The sequence below is a fragment of the Rhagoletis zephyria genome, unplaced genomic scaffold, assembly GCF_001687245.7.
Source record: "Rhagoletis zephyria isolate East Lansing unplaced genomic scaffold, Rhagoletis_zephyria_1.1 Rzeph_scaffold_05484, whole genome shotgun sequence".
Classification (NCBI taxonomy): Eukaryota; Metazoa; Arthropoda; class Insecta; order Diptera; family Tephritidae; genus Rhagoletis; species Rhagoletis zephyria.
Genome location: NW_016162567.1, coordinates 10706 through 29619, shown reverse-complemented (window position 1 = coordinate 29619; position 18914 = coordinate 10706). Strand labels below are relative to the sequence as shown.

The following is an 18914-nucleotide window of genomic DNA, read 5'->3' as shown; positions in this document are numbered from 1 at the left end:
AATTTGTAACTTTTGATTGCACGGCTTTGTATGTACATTAGTTTAGTCCAAAAATGCATGTAAAAATAAGTAAAGTGGGAATTTTTATGCTCTCACCCTCTATTTTTTTATTTTGAAATAAAAATTTATTTAGAGGTAGCTCGAAGCGCTCAAAGTTTTCCATGTATTTTGTATGGGAAAAAAAGAATTTTTCGTGGAAGTGGTATGGAATTCTTGAAAATCAATAATAATACCCAACTATTCTTTTAACAATTTTTTCTTAGTAACTATATTTTATAGGTCCGCGAAAACCCCTAGAAAATGTCAGAAAATGCAATTTGGGGATAAATAAAAAACCTTCATTATTAAAAAATGGTTAAATAAATAATTGGATATTGTTATTGGAAGTCTCTTGAAGAGAACCAGAGATCCGATCAAAAAATATTGATTTTCAAGAATTCTATACAAATTCCACGAAAAGTGATTTTTTCCCATACAAAATACATGAAAAACTTTAAGAGCTTTGAGCGACCTCTAAATATTTTTTGATTTCAAAATGAAAAAATAGGGGTATACTTTTTCGATATAGAACAATCCTAGGTGGTGAGAGCATTAAAATGCCGATTTTTTTATTTTGGACCCACCTAATGTACATACATACATATATTAGACTGCGCTAGGTAAACAAGTTCGTCGTACACCTTCGAATCTAAAATATTTTTACAAGGGCATTTCGAAAACAACCTTTTTTGGCCGAACGTAGAGTCGCCTTTTTACATTTTTCGTCATATATATAATTCGGATAATACATGAGTTCCTGTGGGTAAGTATTAGAACGGGGTACTTCAGGTCAATGAATTTTGGAGCAAAAAAAAAATTTCTCCTCGATATGTCATACTGTAAGATCCCCCTAATGTACTACCCTAATGTCAGTAAAATAAGGAACACCAAAAATGATTCACCCTTGATAAGTAGGTATTTACCTGGCTTCGACAAAACAAAATATATATTTTTTTTTGTATGGGTATACGGCAAACATTTTTCTGGTTGATTGTAAGGTGGTTGTATAAAACGTAGACCCACCCTACGACCCTTTGTGCTTGTAAACATTGTATACACATATGTATATATATATGCGTACAAAGTATACCAAAAAAAAAGGAGTAAAAGCTAGTGAGTGAATGCTATGCAGTGAGAAGAAAGATAACTTGAAAGTAATTACGCTAAAAACCGAGGAAAATTATTAGTTATGTATGTATACATATATTCATGCACTTATATATACATATGTATTTAGTTTAAAAATACACGTGAAATTGTACGGTTTTTGCAAAATAGCAGAAACTTGATAATAAGCGGAGTTTTTATGAAAGTATGCGAAATTGATACGTATGCATGTATAAACTTATAAATGTCAGTATATTATATACATACATATATATTAATACATAGGTGATACACAGGTTTTCGGTTATTTGCACCGAAATTTTTTCTAAGCGAAAATTATGGGATTTACATACATACATTCATACTTCTAAATAAGAAATATATATGTACATACATATGTGTATATACTACTCTTGATAATATTAATAACAAGTAATTTAATTTAAGACAAGATTTTATGTGTGGTCAATTAAAAAAAGAAAAGTCGCCGCCGTACCACCTGGAGGCTAAATTTTTTGTGGAGTTATTTGTTTCCAATTAAGTAATATACGTTCTAAATATGAAAAAAATCGGACCATATATACGGATTTTCCCAATATCTCGACCGCTGCGCCACCTATTGGGCGAAATTTTATGGGGTAATGTAATTGGGTAATTTCTTGTGGGTAATGCATATTCGAAATATGAACCATATCAGACCACAAATATGGATTTTTCAAATATCCCGACACCTAGCGGATTTATTTCTTTTTCATATTACACTTGCGTCGGATTCTGAGCAAAGTTTGAATTTTCAAGTTTCTAGCCCATCGGAAAGTTTTAATAGAAATTTATTGCACAATTTTATTACACACACGTGAAACGTTTATATACAACTCTTAATCCAACGATAAATTTTCGGATTTTCAGCACTTAACAAAAAAATATTATCTACATATGTGCGTAGATATCTATATATGTACTTAAATATCTCTTTTTATCCAAAGAACCGATAATTGAAGAAAAATACTATCGTTAAGTATCAAAGTTATTATTTTCATTACATCTTTCGAATATGGCTTTCACTTCCAAATCGAGAGATGGTAACCATAACCAAATCATGCTAAATATATTTAGTTGACGTAACCTAACTCTTTTCTCAGTGTGCAGTAGTTCGGTAATCGAAATGATTGAAATTCTGTAAGAACATCCCCCCTCGCACAAAATCAAATAAATGGTTCCACCCACAACCACTCTCCAGTTTAGTTTCGAGTTCAGTATTGATAGATCTTTCAACCATTTTTTTAGCTTTATTTTAGCCCTCCGTATTTTTACATAATTTGGGGAGACACACACTGTTCAATCTTTCCTGGAATATGTTTTGTTCTGAGTCTAGTTTTGATTTCACGTTTAGTAAGAAGACAAAGACATTTCAGCGCTAGCATTCATGGCTGGGAATGTGCAAAGTATACGAAGTGGATAGTTGATATATGTCTGTGGTCATAAGCAATACCCGCCTAGGTCGACTTAAAATAAAATTGAGTTATATATGCTATCGTATACTGCAATTACTATTCCTTGTGTATGGTGAAATCCCCATCTCGCCATCTCGCCATCTCGCCAGCTAGGCCCTTTAAAAGTTATAGACGAACATATTTTGTTTTCTCCTTTAGCTTAGCATTACAATCCAAATGTCTAAAATATTTTTTCTCGAATTCAGGTTTTTCGACTTAGGCGGTTATTGCTTATGAGCACATATATTTTTGGATTCAATTTTCAATTTCAATTGCTGTTTCCAAAGCGCTAATTCCGCTCTCAGCCTCAATTTGTTGTGCATTCGCTACCGAGACCTTACCAAAACGTACTATGAGACAGTTGAAAAGTTCTATTTTATATTTTGCTTGCTAAGTGGATTCTATTTCGATTAATGAAATGTATACAGTAATTTTATAGTATTCTTAGAAGCTTTTAGATGGATGATTGTGTCCATAACTTTGGCTACCGCATGTTCTGTTCAGCTAATTGTGTCGCATTTGAAAAAATTCTATGGTAGTGGTATTCTCCTTGGATTCTTTGCTTAGTGGTATTCTCCTTGGATTGCTCGGTTTTCAACTACTTCTACGGCTTGTGGAAGCGCTTCTGTAAATTGAAGAACCGAATCATGTACCCAAGTGTTCGGTGGAAATGGCCTATAAGAAATCAAATAAAAAGGTTCCAAGTTTTTTCCCTCATTACGGGACTCTTCCCTGTTCTCCTTCTTGGAACCGTGCCTCTCCTCCTATAGCTTTCCCATGCTATATGGTATTTACTCTCCGAAAGTTTTTAATTTAGGAAAATTAACCAGCTGCTATGGGAAATAAGGCATTTGCATTCAGAATTCCTAGCCGAGTTATTTGGGAAGCCGATATTGTTTGTCCTGCTCATTTGAAAATGTTTCGTACTACTAGCGTACATTTTTATGAAATATGCCTACCCCAAAAGAAAGCATTTTTTATTCTTCCTTAATCTTAAAAAAATATCAAGCTCTAACTGCCAAAAAGATGTAAGCATCATTTTCTTTTTGATGCAGAAATGTTCCTAGAGCATCTAGATTCGCTTACGCCTTTTTGGCGGTTAAGGCTCGATATATTGAAAGTTTTTCAACGAAACTTACCCTCCAAAGGCGCGTTCAAAAGCGCAACAGCTCGGGGTTTATTTGCCGCAAATGTATGTGAGATTGCGGGATATTTACAAAATTGAGCGTTAAACTTTTCACGCCAATATTTTAGCTATAGTTATTAATTTTTGTGTTTCTTCTTAGATTTGTTGTAGCGCTGAGTTATCTGGGTTCTGGAAAATGTGTTGCTCAAATTAATGATAGATCTCAAAATTTAACGCGTCTTTGTGTGTTTTAAGCTGCGAGGTTTGGAGTTCACTCAACAATATTTGAAAAAATAAAAACAAATAAAATAAAGTCTCAACACAAGACTAAATAAATTTTGTTTCGTAATTTTATACTTTTATTTTAAATATTTTTTTGATATGAGGTTAGAAAGTCTCTTGCCTTTATCAGTTATTTTAAAGTAATTTTTTACGCGTATGTTTTTTATTTCTTTTTACCGCAACTTTTTTACGTTTACTCCTTTTCAAATGCAAAATTTTTTGGGGCGAATAATTTACATTTCCGTTGTATGTTTTGCGAGCCAAATTCGAGGGAAACAAGTTTTTTGTGTAAAGATTTACGCGTTTTTCCTGTTGCGTTGTTTTGTTGCTGCCACCGAAATTCGTTGTACAGAAAGTCTTTTTGGCACCACCAGCCTTCGTTGTCGTCGTCGCCGTAGTGCCTCGTTACTAAAACTTTAGCCGAATTATTAAAGCGACCAGATTATTGCACGAAAAGCACGAACTGCTTTATAGATTATTTGAAAACACTTGAAAAAAATTTACAATATTTTTTATTTAACAATTTTTTTTTTATTAAATTTAATTCTTCAGAATGATTTAAGATTTTTCTAAAACATATCTTAGTAAGTGATATAGTGTAGGCAGTAGATAGAATTGTTGTATAAGAAATTTTTGCAAGTGCTACACAACCGTAAAAACGCTTAGGAGCGAAACACGACCAACTCGAAAACACACCAAAACGTTATTGAAACCTCAGATACGTTTTAACTTCGCAGATAGTTTTGCGGTAATATAGCTAACTGCTGCCAACAAGGTGGCTACAGCTGCGGCTGCTGCTGCTGCTGCTGCTGGGCGTTCGTGGCTTTGATGTTGGGTGATCGTGTGCGCAGCTGCGTCAACGGTGGCTGTGACTGTGACTGCGTCTACAGCGACCGATGCCGATGATCATGTTTTGCGCTCACGACGAACAACCTTAAGCCACCGATACCAGTTAGCAGAGTATCTAAGCCTTTAGCAAATAGAGCCAGCGTCAACGATGACGAAAACGAAGCCGCGGCTAAGTGGGCGACAAAGCTGGTGATCGATCGATAGACGGATACTCTGACACCACGGCGGCAACAACAAACAACAACCAAGACGTTGGTCGTGGCTACCGCGAAGTACACTTCATTTTCATTTAACTTCACTTAAACATAAAAAATAAACACCAAAAAAACATTAAAAAAAGCATAGCGCAGAAGTCATCATAATCATTACACCCGCTCACTCGCACGCTCGTACGCCGCTCGCTTCAATTTGACGCGATCACCCAAACAGGCAAACAACATTCGTCGTATGCGTGCGTACAGATCTCGTTGACGGCGTTTTTGTGTTCGTTTCGCCTCGTTTGGGGGGGTGGTGATGATGACGGTGATAATTTGCACTTTGCCGACTTTGCTTGTCGTGCTTGCTGATGATGCGAATACACAAAAACCTAAGCTCGCGAGTTTGTTTTACACTTCATTGTTGTTGCGTTAGCTTCTCGCTTTATTTTTTTATTTATTTATTTTTTAACTTTTTCTTACTACGTACGAGTTAGGTGTTTTAGGTGGCCCGCTGCTGCTACAACTCGACTGCGGCTGAGAACGCTCAGTTATGGAATGATGTTGGCTCAAAACCGGACACAACGTTATATTTAAGTACTCCGCTCCGATCGAGCCAATGAGCCAACGAACGTGCCCAATTTGCGTACTTCGGCTGTTAGCAGCTTCTCGTACGAATGTTCGTTAACTCGCTTTCGGACGAGCTCAATACTACAATGGGCTAGCAATGGCGGTAGAGCACCGTTCGAACTGGATCCTGTTCGCCAATTGCGCTGTTACCAACAATGCTGCCACTGTTGCGGCGCTGCACGTGATGAGCTGCTGTTCAGCGGTGTTGATTCGTGTGGGGGAGCGTTGCCTCAAGGGCGTCTCAGGTGTTGGCGTTGCAGCAGCACCAGTAGCAGCACCGGCGCCAGCAGCGGTGCCGGGAAAGAGTGGCTGCTGTAAAGAGTATATGTACGTAGTTTAAGAGAGTGAACGGCCAGTGGTGTGTGAGTACTAATTTAAGCATTTAGAGAGTATGTATTAGAAATTGGAGTATGAGCTTTTGCTGTGGCTTAAATTGTTGCAACTGGCTTAAATTTGTGCACGAAGTGTGAGCTGCTTTAAAAGGCAGCTGCTCAATTATTGTGGCGCTCAGCTGTAAAAACTGTGCACGCCTCTTAACCAATCATAGTCGCATCTTCGACTCGTCTCAAAAATGTAAGGCTCTGTATGTATGTATGTGCATATGTGTGTTTGCATGCGTGTGAATATTATTTTGATAATTTAATGAAATGGAGACTTAATGGGGAACTATTGAAAAGAAAGTACCTACATATAGAAATGAGATACATGTAAATATGTAGTATGCATTAGTGTTAGTATACTTATTTTTTCCACATTTAAAAAGTTGCATACTCCGACATTTTTCAACTTGTTTTTTTTTTTTAATGGCATATTATTCTCATGTCGATAAAAGATTGAGGCCAAATTAAGTATTTAATCTGTTATATGTTACAAAGCCAAAACTTTTAGGAAATTAAAGTTTTGCTCATTGCACCCTACTTTATAAAAAACTAGCCGGCCACGGAATGTATGCATATATACGTATTTGGAGAAAGACATCATCATATGTCATCATAAATTAAAGTGCGAAGGCCATGCTCTTTCATTTGGTATCTAATTTTTTATCCAACGAACGGTGAAGATCTTATAGTTTTTAAACAGGTGGCAATCCTACTCAGAAAAATAATACATTATTACCAGGGACCGCAAATAACGATTATCCTTTGAAATTTCAACTCAAAAAATCACGCGGAAAGAGAAATGCTACGTGCATAAGGAGTAAACCAATATATTTCTTATTACTCGGAGTACCTTCAGCGGCACTGATTTTTATATTTTAATTTTTACTTATAAAAATCAAGTTTAATCATTATATTTTCAGTTTTATTTTTTACTCAGAAAATAATCGTAAGGTTTTGAGTTTTATTTTTTGCTCGAAAAATAATGGTTACGTTTTAAGTTTTATTTTTTGCTCGGAAAATAATGGTTACGTTTTAAGTTTTATTTTTTGCTCGGAAAATAACGCATGCGCATGCGTGAATAGACAGGGGGCGGCTGCATTGAACCTTTAACGCCACTGTGGAGTGGTTAATGAAAGTACAGATACCAGGGCAGAAACAAAAAGAACCACCTTTCTAAAGAAAAAGTGCAAAAAAGCGCATACGAATACGCAAAAATTAAGTTTTATTTTCTGAGCAAAAAATAAAACTCAAGAAATAACAATTATTTTCCGAGCAAAAAAAAAAACCTAAAACCTAACGATTATTTTTCGAGCAAAAAATAAAACTTAAAACGTAACCATTATTTTCCGAGCAAAAAATAAAACTTAAAACGTAACCATTATTTTCCGAGCAAAAAATAAAACTTAAAAATAAAATAAATGTATTTTTTGATTGTTCTTCGTATTACTGTCTTTTTTTAGTGCCTTATTTTGCTTTTTTTGCAATACCTAGTGCCTTTTCCTGCCTTTTTGGCTATTTTATTTTGCCTTTTTTATAGGTTTTTAGGTCCTAAAAATCCGTTCCCTGCTTATTACCATGAGTGTATATCGCATGTTTTTAAGGAAATAAAAATCATTCAGGTAAGGTTAGGTTAATATGGCCGACTTTGAGCCACACATAGACCGCTAGGTCCTCAACATTGTCAGTTCGAGTTCGATTTGCGGCGTTTAAGCAGACATCACAGAGGCTGTCAACGCTTTTTGCGAATTTCCGTAGTAATTTCATGTCTACTTTTGAAATGTCTTCTAACTTATCGAATTGATCAGTCAGGTTTTTGACAGTGCTGGACATCGGCATAGAATATGATCTAAGCTTTTCCTGGTCTCCCGCACACGACACTTCCCGCACCTGTCCACGTTAATGATCACGATTATTTGTAAATTAGCAGCCACAAAGATATGCCCCTTGTTAGCCGTACCAAGAACAGAGTAAAATTTGTTTCGCTGTTTTTGCACATAGTTTTTGTAGATTTGCAGGTGTTTAACTCTTCCCATCTATCCCTGAACTACATATCTAATCATACTGGCGTCTATTTCGTTATACAAGTGTCTGTACGTTATACTTTGTCTGTTCGAGAGTCATAGTGGTAGCGCTCTTGGCAGCCTCATTACTCTCTATTCCTTTGTGGCCGCGCACCCAATAATCCAGCATCCAGCTTTCTATTAGCGCCCAAGCAACCAACGCTCCAGCTCTGAAAGTATTCAAAGCCGGTCGCGATGCTGGTAACAGAGGAAAGGGAAGGCCTCATCTGCGTTTGAATCAGAGAAACTCCTAACGTGCTTTGTTGGACTCAGCCAAAATCGCTTAGGCGTTTACAACGGCTTCCCGGCTGTGATGAAATACCATCTGTGGTTATTACCTCGATTGTCGCCTGACTATCTACCCATAAGTTTACTTTTGAATTGATTTCCATTTCCGTGTAGGCTTCTGCTATCCTTATAGCGAAAAACTCTGCTTGAAATGGCTGCACTGGTCAGGTAATGCTTAGGGATCTTTGCCTAAGTTTCATTCCCTTAAGCCATCCCTCCTTCTCAATCGTGGCATTCTGTAATTAAATTCTTCTATGGCCGCCAATCTATCTGCGTATTTTACAGCACGATTAGGTCAATGGGCGTTAAAGCTGGAGAACCTGTTGGAGTAGACCTCAACCCTCCAGAAAATATCGAAAAGTTTCGAAAATCCCAAAACAGTGCAATAATTTTAATTTGAATGCTTCAAAACATAATACATATTCTAAAATTATTGGTTTTTTTTTTATTAAAATATTTAACTTTTAAACCGTCGGTAAAGGGTCATCACAATTTTTCACAATGTCCAAAGTCTAAAGGTAACTCCTATTGACAGTCTATTGAGTGAGTGAGCACCAGTCAACGTTAGCGTTGAAGTATTTACCTACGTACTGTTATAAACTTTAGAAGCTAGAAAATTTTTCTTGATAAAAAAGTGATGAACGAAAACGAATTAAAAATATTACTATTTTTCAAAACGATAGACTTAACTGTCTTCACAAACTCTCGCCCCTCGAATGCCGTACTAGGAAGTCAAACCCCACCCATCGTAGACGACTGCTACGAAAGAGCCGCGTAACTCTCTCACAACTCAAGTCTGTATATTGTAGCAGACAAAAATCGTAGTTATGCAGACTCGACCCCGACATACTCGACCAATTTTTCGCGTTGCGGCACGCCGCTCCTCTTCGCTTGCCCACTCAAACCCGCTCAACTAACAGCCCTCTGCGTTCGGTTCGACACTATAGAAACAGCACGTTTCTTGAGCTGACCGTTAGTTGAGCTTGACGACAATAATCTAGCCCAGGGCATAGCAGTGCTGCTGCTACAACAACAACAACCGTGAAGCCATTTTCAAGAACGTCAGAAAATCTTACTGTTCGCATGCATGCCTTCAGTATATACATTCTGTCCTGGGTTTCTCCTTGCTTGGATTTGGCTCCTTAAGTTCTGTCTCAGATCCTTTCTTGACTTTGCCGTTCCATATATTTTTCATCCTAAGGCCTCGTTCACATGACGGGCGCTTTATTTGCGGTAACAACTACACACGTTTCTTTGCATTTTGCTGAAGGTGTTCACACCATCAACGCACCTTAAACAGTAAACTCGAATAACGATTACTATTTACGCTGCAGCTTGAATAGATATCTGCCACAATAAAGAGTCCAGTTTATGGAATATTAAGTAGAAGGACGCAGTTAAATGTAGCTGCAATTTATTCTGTACTTTCGCTATAGGTGTATAGAATATTCTTATACTAATTAACTTTCACCACACGTCCCACGAAAACATATAAATATCTATGCATATATTTTCTTATCTCTAACGGCTAGCATAAATGACAAAAGCTTTTATGGGGCAACCCATTCGCGCATTCGAATTCTACGTCCTGTACACTTCGAATATTAAAGGTTCGAAGTTTTCTCAAGCGAAACCCCTCTCGAAACACTGTACGGTGGCCGCCAGGAGGGCCAAGCTGGATGTCATTATACCACTACTTACATTGCTGCTGCTGTTCTACATAGATACAAAACTACACTCTTCAACATTTTAGAAATAGTATTAAAAATGTAAAAAAGTCATGTTAAAACTCAAATCACTTAAAAGTTTAAATTTCCGCAGTAACACATTAGGGAGCCATATTAACTTTGCAATGTTTAAAAAAGTTGCCTTCATTTTCTTCCTAGCATCATTTGCAATTCGTAACATTTGCTTGCTAATTGATTTGGGTTTTTTCTTTTCCGCGCACTCTTCGCCACTTTGGGTATTATAAGATCACTCCCTTTTAGTAATTTCTCTTCAATTTGCTTATTTTACTGTGGAAGTATCGCACTTCTATGCACAAATAAGTACTTAACTCAATTATAAATACGAAGGTGCATCAATAAGTCTGTGCCTTTTTGAATGAAGTATTGTTTAAACGGCTCAAAAACGATTTATTTCTTAACACAAATCTTTTTGACTGCTATACCACTTTGTACAGCGTTTCTTTAATTTCTTGATGCTTTCGAAATATTTGGATAGATATCTTTTTTCCGACTATTCTACTTTTGTGATACTGAAAGATCAGGCATCTTCCATATATTGCTTGCTTTGCTGTCCATTTTCTCAATTTCCGCATGTTTTTCGGGACTGTTCGCAAAGATTTCCCTATGCCGGTTGGATAAAGAAAATAATTATTCTTCTTGATTCCCGCCGTAACCACCTAAGGGCGCTTTTACGCAGACAGTCAAAGACCAGCGTATTTCTTTGACTCAATTGTATTTTTTGTTTGTTTATTTTTTAACAACGTTTCTCAATCGTGTTATGAAATAAAGAGATAAATTGAGAAAGGGTATATGTATGTATGTATTTTCCTGTCAAAAGCAAACAAAACAAGGGTTCTACTACTTTGTACTCATCTGCAGAAAAAGTGTACCATTCTGCTGCTAAAAGGAAAAAAACGAAAAATACTCCATTTCACTACTAAAAGGAGGGCAGATTCACCTTGGCCTTCTTCAACCAGACTCTGTTTCTGTTGCTGATTGGTCTCCAACGTGTTATGCTTTATCTAGGTTATAAAACGGTGCTAAATTTTCGAAGAAGTCACTCTATTGCCATTTGCGACGAATTGTGAGCAAATGCGGTAAGCAAGATGACTTTCTAATACCCAAGCGCTCAACCAAAATCAAAACCGCTGAGCCTTGTATCAAGTCTATGACTTCTGCATATCTCACACATTTTCAATTTACAAACGGCCAACACCGTACCGTGGAATTCCTTAATTGTTTTATCCTTGCTTATTGAGCAGGCGACATAAATTTCTTAATTCACACTATTTTACGTAGTGGCCTACCGTCAGCTATTGCCGTTTAAGCTGCGCGCGAGTTATCCAAAAAAGTTGCGGTTTTATTAATCCACCCTCACTTTCTTCAATATTTGACTTTAAGGCGGCACATGATTGGTCAGTTGAGTGGCGGTTTGTATTTGTAGTACCTCACAGAGTATATGCATATGTATATGTAAACAAACTTTGGTACATAAAATCATATGAATGTTTGTTCTAGTAATTTATCGATGCTCCTTTACAAATTTGCGAACACTTACTATTCATTTGCATATTTTGTCATGTACATTATACTCGTATTTTATATATTTGCTTTGCATAATTTTCTTTTGTAGGCTTTTAATTTGGAGCAATTATTACAACACATTAATTAACACTGATTTAATGAGTATTTTTCTTTTACCTACAGCAAGTTATTAATTGATTTTCGTTGCGCATGCGCATGTACAGGCGCAAATTGCGTTACGGTAGCTGCTAAGACAGTGCGTGTGTAGCTATCAATCGCCGCCCACCATAAGTGTGTGTGATGCCATTAACTAAGTACCACGTTAATTGATGCTTAAAAAAGAAACAAAAAATCCATACGCACTTTTAATACGTCATCGCACTGCAAAAAAAAAAATGAAACACATTTAAATCTATTAAAATACATACATAAATATATACATACATACATTCATACATAGCTAAATGTTTCCTGTGAGCGAAACTTTTTCGTTCTCCAAATGTTTACGCAAATTTGATGCGATTATAAAGCTTCCACACTCCTCATCCTCAAACTCATTGCACTTGTATGGCTTTGCTGCGCCGCGTTGATTTTGTTATTTATTGTTATGAATAATTTATCAGCGCACTGTGTCATGACTAAAATGCGGTGACAGTGCGATAGTCATGCAATCAGGCACCCGATCGTCTCATAATTGGTTGTAGAGTATCATAAAATATATGTGCATTCGTATCTGCTTCCATGCTGCACGTTGCCTCATTTTTTATACATATGCGAATTAATTTCCTTAAAGCAAAAGTTATAAAAAATGTAGTGCCGATAGTTGATTGGGTACATAAAATTCTCAGACAGTTTAAAAATTAATATTTTATGCTTCTATGCTGATACAGAAAAACACATTTTCGCAGTCAAACCAAGGAAAAAAGAGTCAGTGTGCATGGGCCACGCTACGGACGCGAAACTTACTCTGATTAGCTTTTTTAATAATTTAATAATACTCCTGATAGTTGTACATTTCGATCTACTGCACTTAACGTAACATAATATAACATAACATAACATAACATAACAGTGGGTTGAGCAATTTGAAATTGATCAAATCATAAATCAATTAAGCAATTTTTATAGCCCTTGTTTTTACTGATAATGTCGATGTCGTCGGCATACGCCAGCAATTGTATCTCTCCAACATCAGATTAAAGAAGCCACATGAAACCGCGTTTGGTGGCGAACGGCTCGGAGAGGTCTTTCCCAATTCCGACGGAGCTGGTGGTATTGCTCAACGTCATTTTACACAGCCGTATCAGTTTGGCGCGGGGATGCCAAAGTCGGACATAGTGGCGTATAGGCAACTCCTTTTAGTGCTGTCGAAAGCGGCTTTAAAGTCTACAAATAGGTGGTGAGTGTCGATCCTTTTTTCGCGGGTCTTTTCCAAGATTTGACGTATTGTGAATACCTGATCTATGGTGGATTTTCCAGGCCTAAAGCCACACTGTAAGGCCAAATCAGTTCGTTGACGGTGGGCTTAAGTCTTTCACACAATACGCTCGATAAGACCTTGTAACCTATGCTTAGATGGCTGATTCCGCGGTAGTTGGCAGGGTCGCCTTTCTTATAGATTTTGCAGAGCACACTTAAATTCCAGTCGTCGGGAATGCGTTCATCTAACCATATTCTGTATAAGAGTTGATGCATGCATGCACCTTATCAACTCCGCGCCACCGTGCTCGAATAGCTCAGCTGGCAGGCTGTCAGCTCCAGCAGATTTGTTGTTTTTCAGCCGCGTTATTGCTATTCGTACCTCGTCATAGTCAGGCGTTAACCTCCTTTAATAAAGGTCAATTGATAGGACTTATTTATATCATAGTCTTCATGCCCAAAAGTTTAAGGAAATCGGAGAATGCTAGGTGCCAGAACCACACCGAGAAAATCAACAACCCAGCGAAATCAATACTCCGAAGCGCCCAAGCTAGACAAGGATAAGTCGGCAAAACCATGCCCTTTTACAGGGTTGAGTGTAACATCAAACACATTTTGCACTGTGGAAGAAACGAAAACATTGCTAGTATCACAGCAAATAAATATGACGCATTTTAACACAAAAAAAAAAGGTAGAAAAAAAGAAGAAACATATCGGCAATGCAGTTTTCAGCGGATTTATGCGGACTTTCAGTTGATTCCTTTACTTGATGCGAAGTCTGAGTCAACCAATTAAGACAGCATTGAAGATTGACTCTGAAAGTTCAAAATACGCAGAATGCTTTAACGGAAAACGTAAAAACAATTAAATGTTATTGATGATGTAGCATTAAATATACACATGTAGGTACTAATGTATGTATATGAAATTTATATATTGCAATTAAATAGCAAATGTACATGAGAAAAAGTGCTCTCTCATAAGTACACACATGTCATGCATTTATTCATTTAAATTATTGAGCGGAAAAATGTTATCTATTATATTTCATTAGCACTCTGTAATGTGTCTATGCTTTGCCCTTAAAATTTACCTTGAAGAGCATATTTTATATACTTTTCCATTTGAACAGAAAAATATTCATAAACATTTACTTAAAGCCGCCTAATACATATGCCAGTACTATATTTTAAAACCATGCATACAGCTTATTTTTCACCTTTTTTTCTTCAAAATAAATCGTGAGTATAAAAGCGACTTATTTGCAAATAATGTGCTGTAAGAAAATGTCTCTAGAAATTCACTTAACTCATTTTATGCAAATTATTATAAAATGTACGTACATACTATATGAAAAAGTGCAAAAATAACACAGGTCAACAATAAAAAAAAAAACTTTTGGGGTCGAATATTGATAGTGGTTTGTTATTACTTATGTAGGTGCGCATTGATAACTCAAGAAACATTTTTTAGTGTTTACTTTTTTTCATCCATCAAGGCGAATTCATATAAGGTGGTGCTGTTTTCGCTCCGCAAGGTTTTGTAGATATGGTTTTCTGAGCTTCTTTAGTCGTATTCTGCTAAGTGCTGGGCATTGGCCGATTAGGTGCTGTACATTATCCACTTCTTCTTTGCTTTTTCAGCTTCGACAGTAGTCCGGCGCGTTCAATCCTAATCTCAAAATCGTGAGAGAATGCATACCTCATTTGGTTTTAATACCAATACAAAGTACAGACTTGCGTGTTTTTTTGTCGTAAGAGGGCCTTGTCAGCCTTAGTGGTTTCACAGAAAGGGTCTCACAGAAGGGGAGGTTTCATCAGCATTCGTTTGCTAGTTGTATGGTACCGTCTCTAGCGTCATCAGCTTTGCAGTTACTCTCAGATCTTGTATTCTATGAGCCTAAAGCTTTCAGGGTTGCTTGACTGTCAGAGAAGATGCATATCTATCTTTTCTCCTTGGGTCTCTCCTGTAAAGCCAGCACCTCCGCCTGGTATACACTACAATGATTAGGAAGCCGAAATGACATTGCTTAAGTTCTGTGGAGAAGACTCCTCCACCGACCTTTCCGTCGAGTGCGCAGACATCAGTAAACATGTTGTTCCAGTACTATCGAGTTAGTATGGAATTTTATATTTATTGGAGAAGATATTTCAGGGTATGCAATAGTCAGTACCTAGTTGTAGGGGTTGGTAATGGCGCCATCATCCCTATGATTTTCTAGATATAGTCAAAAATGGAACGCACATGTGCTGTGCCTTTTTACAGGTGAAGAACGCTGTTGTGGGTTTCTTAATGCGTTCCGTTGTATTGTCACTCCAGAGCAGCTTACTGCCTAGAATTACTCCTAGATATGTACTTGGCAGTACGCTTACATTTCAGCGAGTCTAGGGTGTGCAGAGATAAATGGTAAAAAGGACTAGCTCAGTTTTAGCTGGGTTAACATCGAGCCCACATTTTTTGGTCCAGGTAACTAAGTGGTGAAGCAAGTTCGGCTTCCATGACGTTGCGCAAAGTTTGAGAAAATGTACCCTGTACGATAACCGCAACACCATCGGCATATGCCACAATCTAAGACGCTTGACAAAAATTGGCAAATTTTTTCTTAAAAACATATAATGACTAAATTTCTCGTATGGCCTTATTCATACAAAATAAAATAGGTTTAAAGAGTTCTAAAAAGTGACATTTTCATACAAATACAAATTCGATTTACAAAACAGTTAAAGTCCTCTTTATTTCTTATGAACTTGCTGTGTTAGGATGTAATTTGTTCATGAAAGTGGATAGCGGTTTTATCAGCACCTAGAAGCGAGGTAACCAGGCCGATGTGATCGTCACATGATGGCAAGTCAAAATTCAAATTTATTCTATACATGTATGTAATCAGTATAAAGTCATAAATTAAAAAGGAATTATAGCTCCTTGACACCAAAACAATTGTAGACTAGTATAATCTAACAAATTAAATTGTGATTAAATAATCCTATTGTGTGCTATTTTTAAACTCTTTATACATTTGTCAGCATCATATCTATGTTTTTTTTTGTTTAGTTTCACTTAAAACTTCTGCTAATTTAAATAATATGGACAAATGCAAATATCTCATTATTATGAAAATTATAATCACAGGTCGGCCACTAAAATTTTACAATCAGAGGTTTTTTGTAGCAAAATTTCTTGAAAGCTCTGAAAATTAATCCTACAACAAGTAAATTAAGCACGCGAAAGAAGCGATCTTATCCAAAATTAGACATAAAATTAAGTTGCACAAAGCCTTTATCTACTGATAATTGTAATAAATATTATACACGCTTTGAAGATAATCTTTGCCGTGATTGCGCTTACGAGAGCAAATACTCGTAAATACTTACGAAACACCATTTCCCAGCGTGTCAACTTTGAAGAAAGTCAAAATTTCGCAAAATTACTTCGTGGCAATCGTTTTTGATGAGTACACATTTGTATGTATGTATGTACGAGTATATGCATACAAAAATGTATGTACCAATACATCCATACTAGGGATGTTGCGAATGTAGAATTTTAGACATCCGCGCTGAAATATACATACCTTTCTTCATACAATGCTCGTAATGTGCTCTATTATCTTTTACATTTTTTCGCTGTATTTTTCGCAAATCTTTTCCAAGACCAGCGTACTCATTCTTATAGGCGACATATTGGCGGTATTTACCCATATAGCATTTATTTTATTACTCCTTAGGTATTTGTTTTATATTTGTATCCACATACATACATATGTACATACGTATATGGGCAAATCTCCGGAACGGTGTGCTTTTGTGTCACTCACCTTTAAATGAATTTTATTAATGTAATTTTAGTTTTTATATGAGTTCTTGTAATTTATTTAATTTTTTTTTATTTTAGTAATTTCGAATATATACCCAAAAATTATATTTTCAATGGATCTTAAGCAAAAATCAGTTTTTCGTAAATTTTTTTGGAAACTGGGCGTGACCCGCCCGCTTATGTCAAATATTTTTATCTCGAAAACCACTTCACCAATCTGTACCAAATTTGTTATGCACATTGCGCCTGACCTCCTTAAATACTGTCTTGAAAATTTTTGAAATCGGACAATACCCACGCACTCTAGAAGTAACATTGAGTTTTCAAAAATTATCGTTTTTTCACTTATAAATCTTTAAGCATTTGAGAAAAATGAATCACACAATAATTTAATGTTTCCTCAATTGATTTCGAACAATTTGATGTATAATTTATTTTTGTGCATTCAATTTAAAAATTTACGTTTTTTTAGCGTTGAATCGCACGGTTCCAGAGATTTGCCCATATGTATTTTGTATTTTGTAGTATTCCATCGGTAAAATTAAGTTAAAAGCTAAAGTTGACGTGAGTTAAGTTGACGTTTGCGAGTGCGTGTATTTTGATATACAGTGAAACCTGCTTTCATAAATTGTTTTTCTTTAAGTGTTCTATAAAATCTGAAGCTTAGGTTTACATGGTATTTGTTAGGGAATGAACTGTATTTCAATTGAAAAATCTTAAATAAATTCGTATACTTCATTAAATGTTTATGTTTTATTCAAGGATTTACATATTTATGTAAGTTAACAAAAAGATGTAACTACATAAATAATTATGTTCGCTTAAGTACCCGCATCGAGGTACTTAAGCGGGTTCTTTTAAGTACCCAACCCGCCTAAGTACCTCAAAAAGCTGACATTTTTCGTGAGGTACTTAAGCGGGTTTTACTGTACTATCTATTTATCCCTACAACATTCAACTGTTGGTGCTATGTTAGGAGTCATGTTGTCATTACCAGTGTTGCTGTTATGTTTACAGAGAAATGATTAACAACTTTATTAGTGTTGATTTTTTGACTTCGAGATTTGTTTATTATAACTTTTTGCTTCTACTTATATTTTATTTTTTCGCTTGCAGTTTTATATAATTTGTCAACTCATTGTATTTCAGTCACATATGTACGTATGTATACATACTTACGTTAAATGTTTTTTTCATGACAGTTTAATTTGTTCTAGTAAATTTACTTCGCTACATCTTTACAAACTACGTATGTATTTACACTTTGTATTAGACTAGTTATTCGAAGTAATTTGCTGCTCGTCATGACTGATTACACTTTCTGGAGGCTAAGTTCCGCTTACTATGGAGCCTTAAATTCTCTACTGAATATACATATTTACTTATGTAAGCTGGTAGATGTATAAGTGTGTATGTGTGTATTTACGTATTTAGGAGATTTATGTAAACATGTAATTTAGGGCTGTTTGTTTATAAGTAAATATAAGTTTATGCTTGACATTGAATTCTATTTTACTGCAAGTCGGTTAATTTTGAAATTGTGTCAGTGGCACTAACGCATGTTTATAGATTATACTGAGACCTTTTTATTATTATTATGAGCCTTGAGCACTGCGACCTCTAGGGTGGTATATTGTGCGTTGCCCTTTACCCTATACGTGAAGGCTTTTAATATAAAGCAGTGTTTGCATTATTCAACTTTGCGTTCAACAATTGCGTTCAACTCAACGCAGGGTTGCACGAAAAAAAAGTTGAATGGCTAAATGTTGGCTGGCGACCAACTTTGTTGAAAGCGATTAGTTGAAAGGCCATTCAACCAAAAGTTGAATGCAAAGTTGAACAATGCAAACACCTTTTTATGGCGAATATTTTGATATTTTTTCATATTTTGATATTTTTAGCCATTCAACTTTTTTTTCGTGCAACCCTGCGCTGAGTTGAACGCAAATGTTGAACGCAAAGTTGAACAATGCAAACACACT

The 18914-nt window shown here is 36.1% G+C and overlaps 1 long non-coding RNA gene across 1 annotated transcript; it reads right to left on the bottom strand.

Moving 5' to 3' along the window:
• Positions 1–3878: 3878 nt before the first annotated feature.
• Positions 3879–5819, bottom strand: LOC108372143 (uncharacterized). Its single transcript, XR_001848817.1, has 2 exons — positions 5581–5819; positions 3879–3954 (listed from the first exon to the last, which is right to left on the bottom strand). It is a non-coding gene; the product is annotated as an uncharacterized LOC108372143 (long non-coding RNA).
• Positions 5820–18914: the final 13095 nt, after the last annotated feature.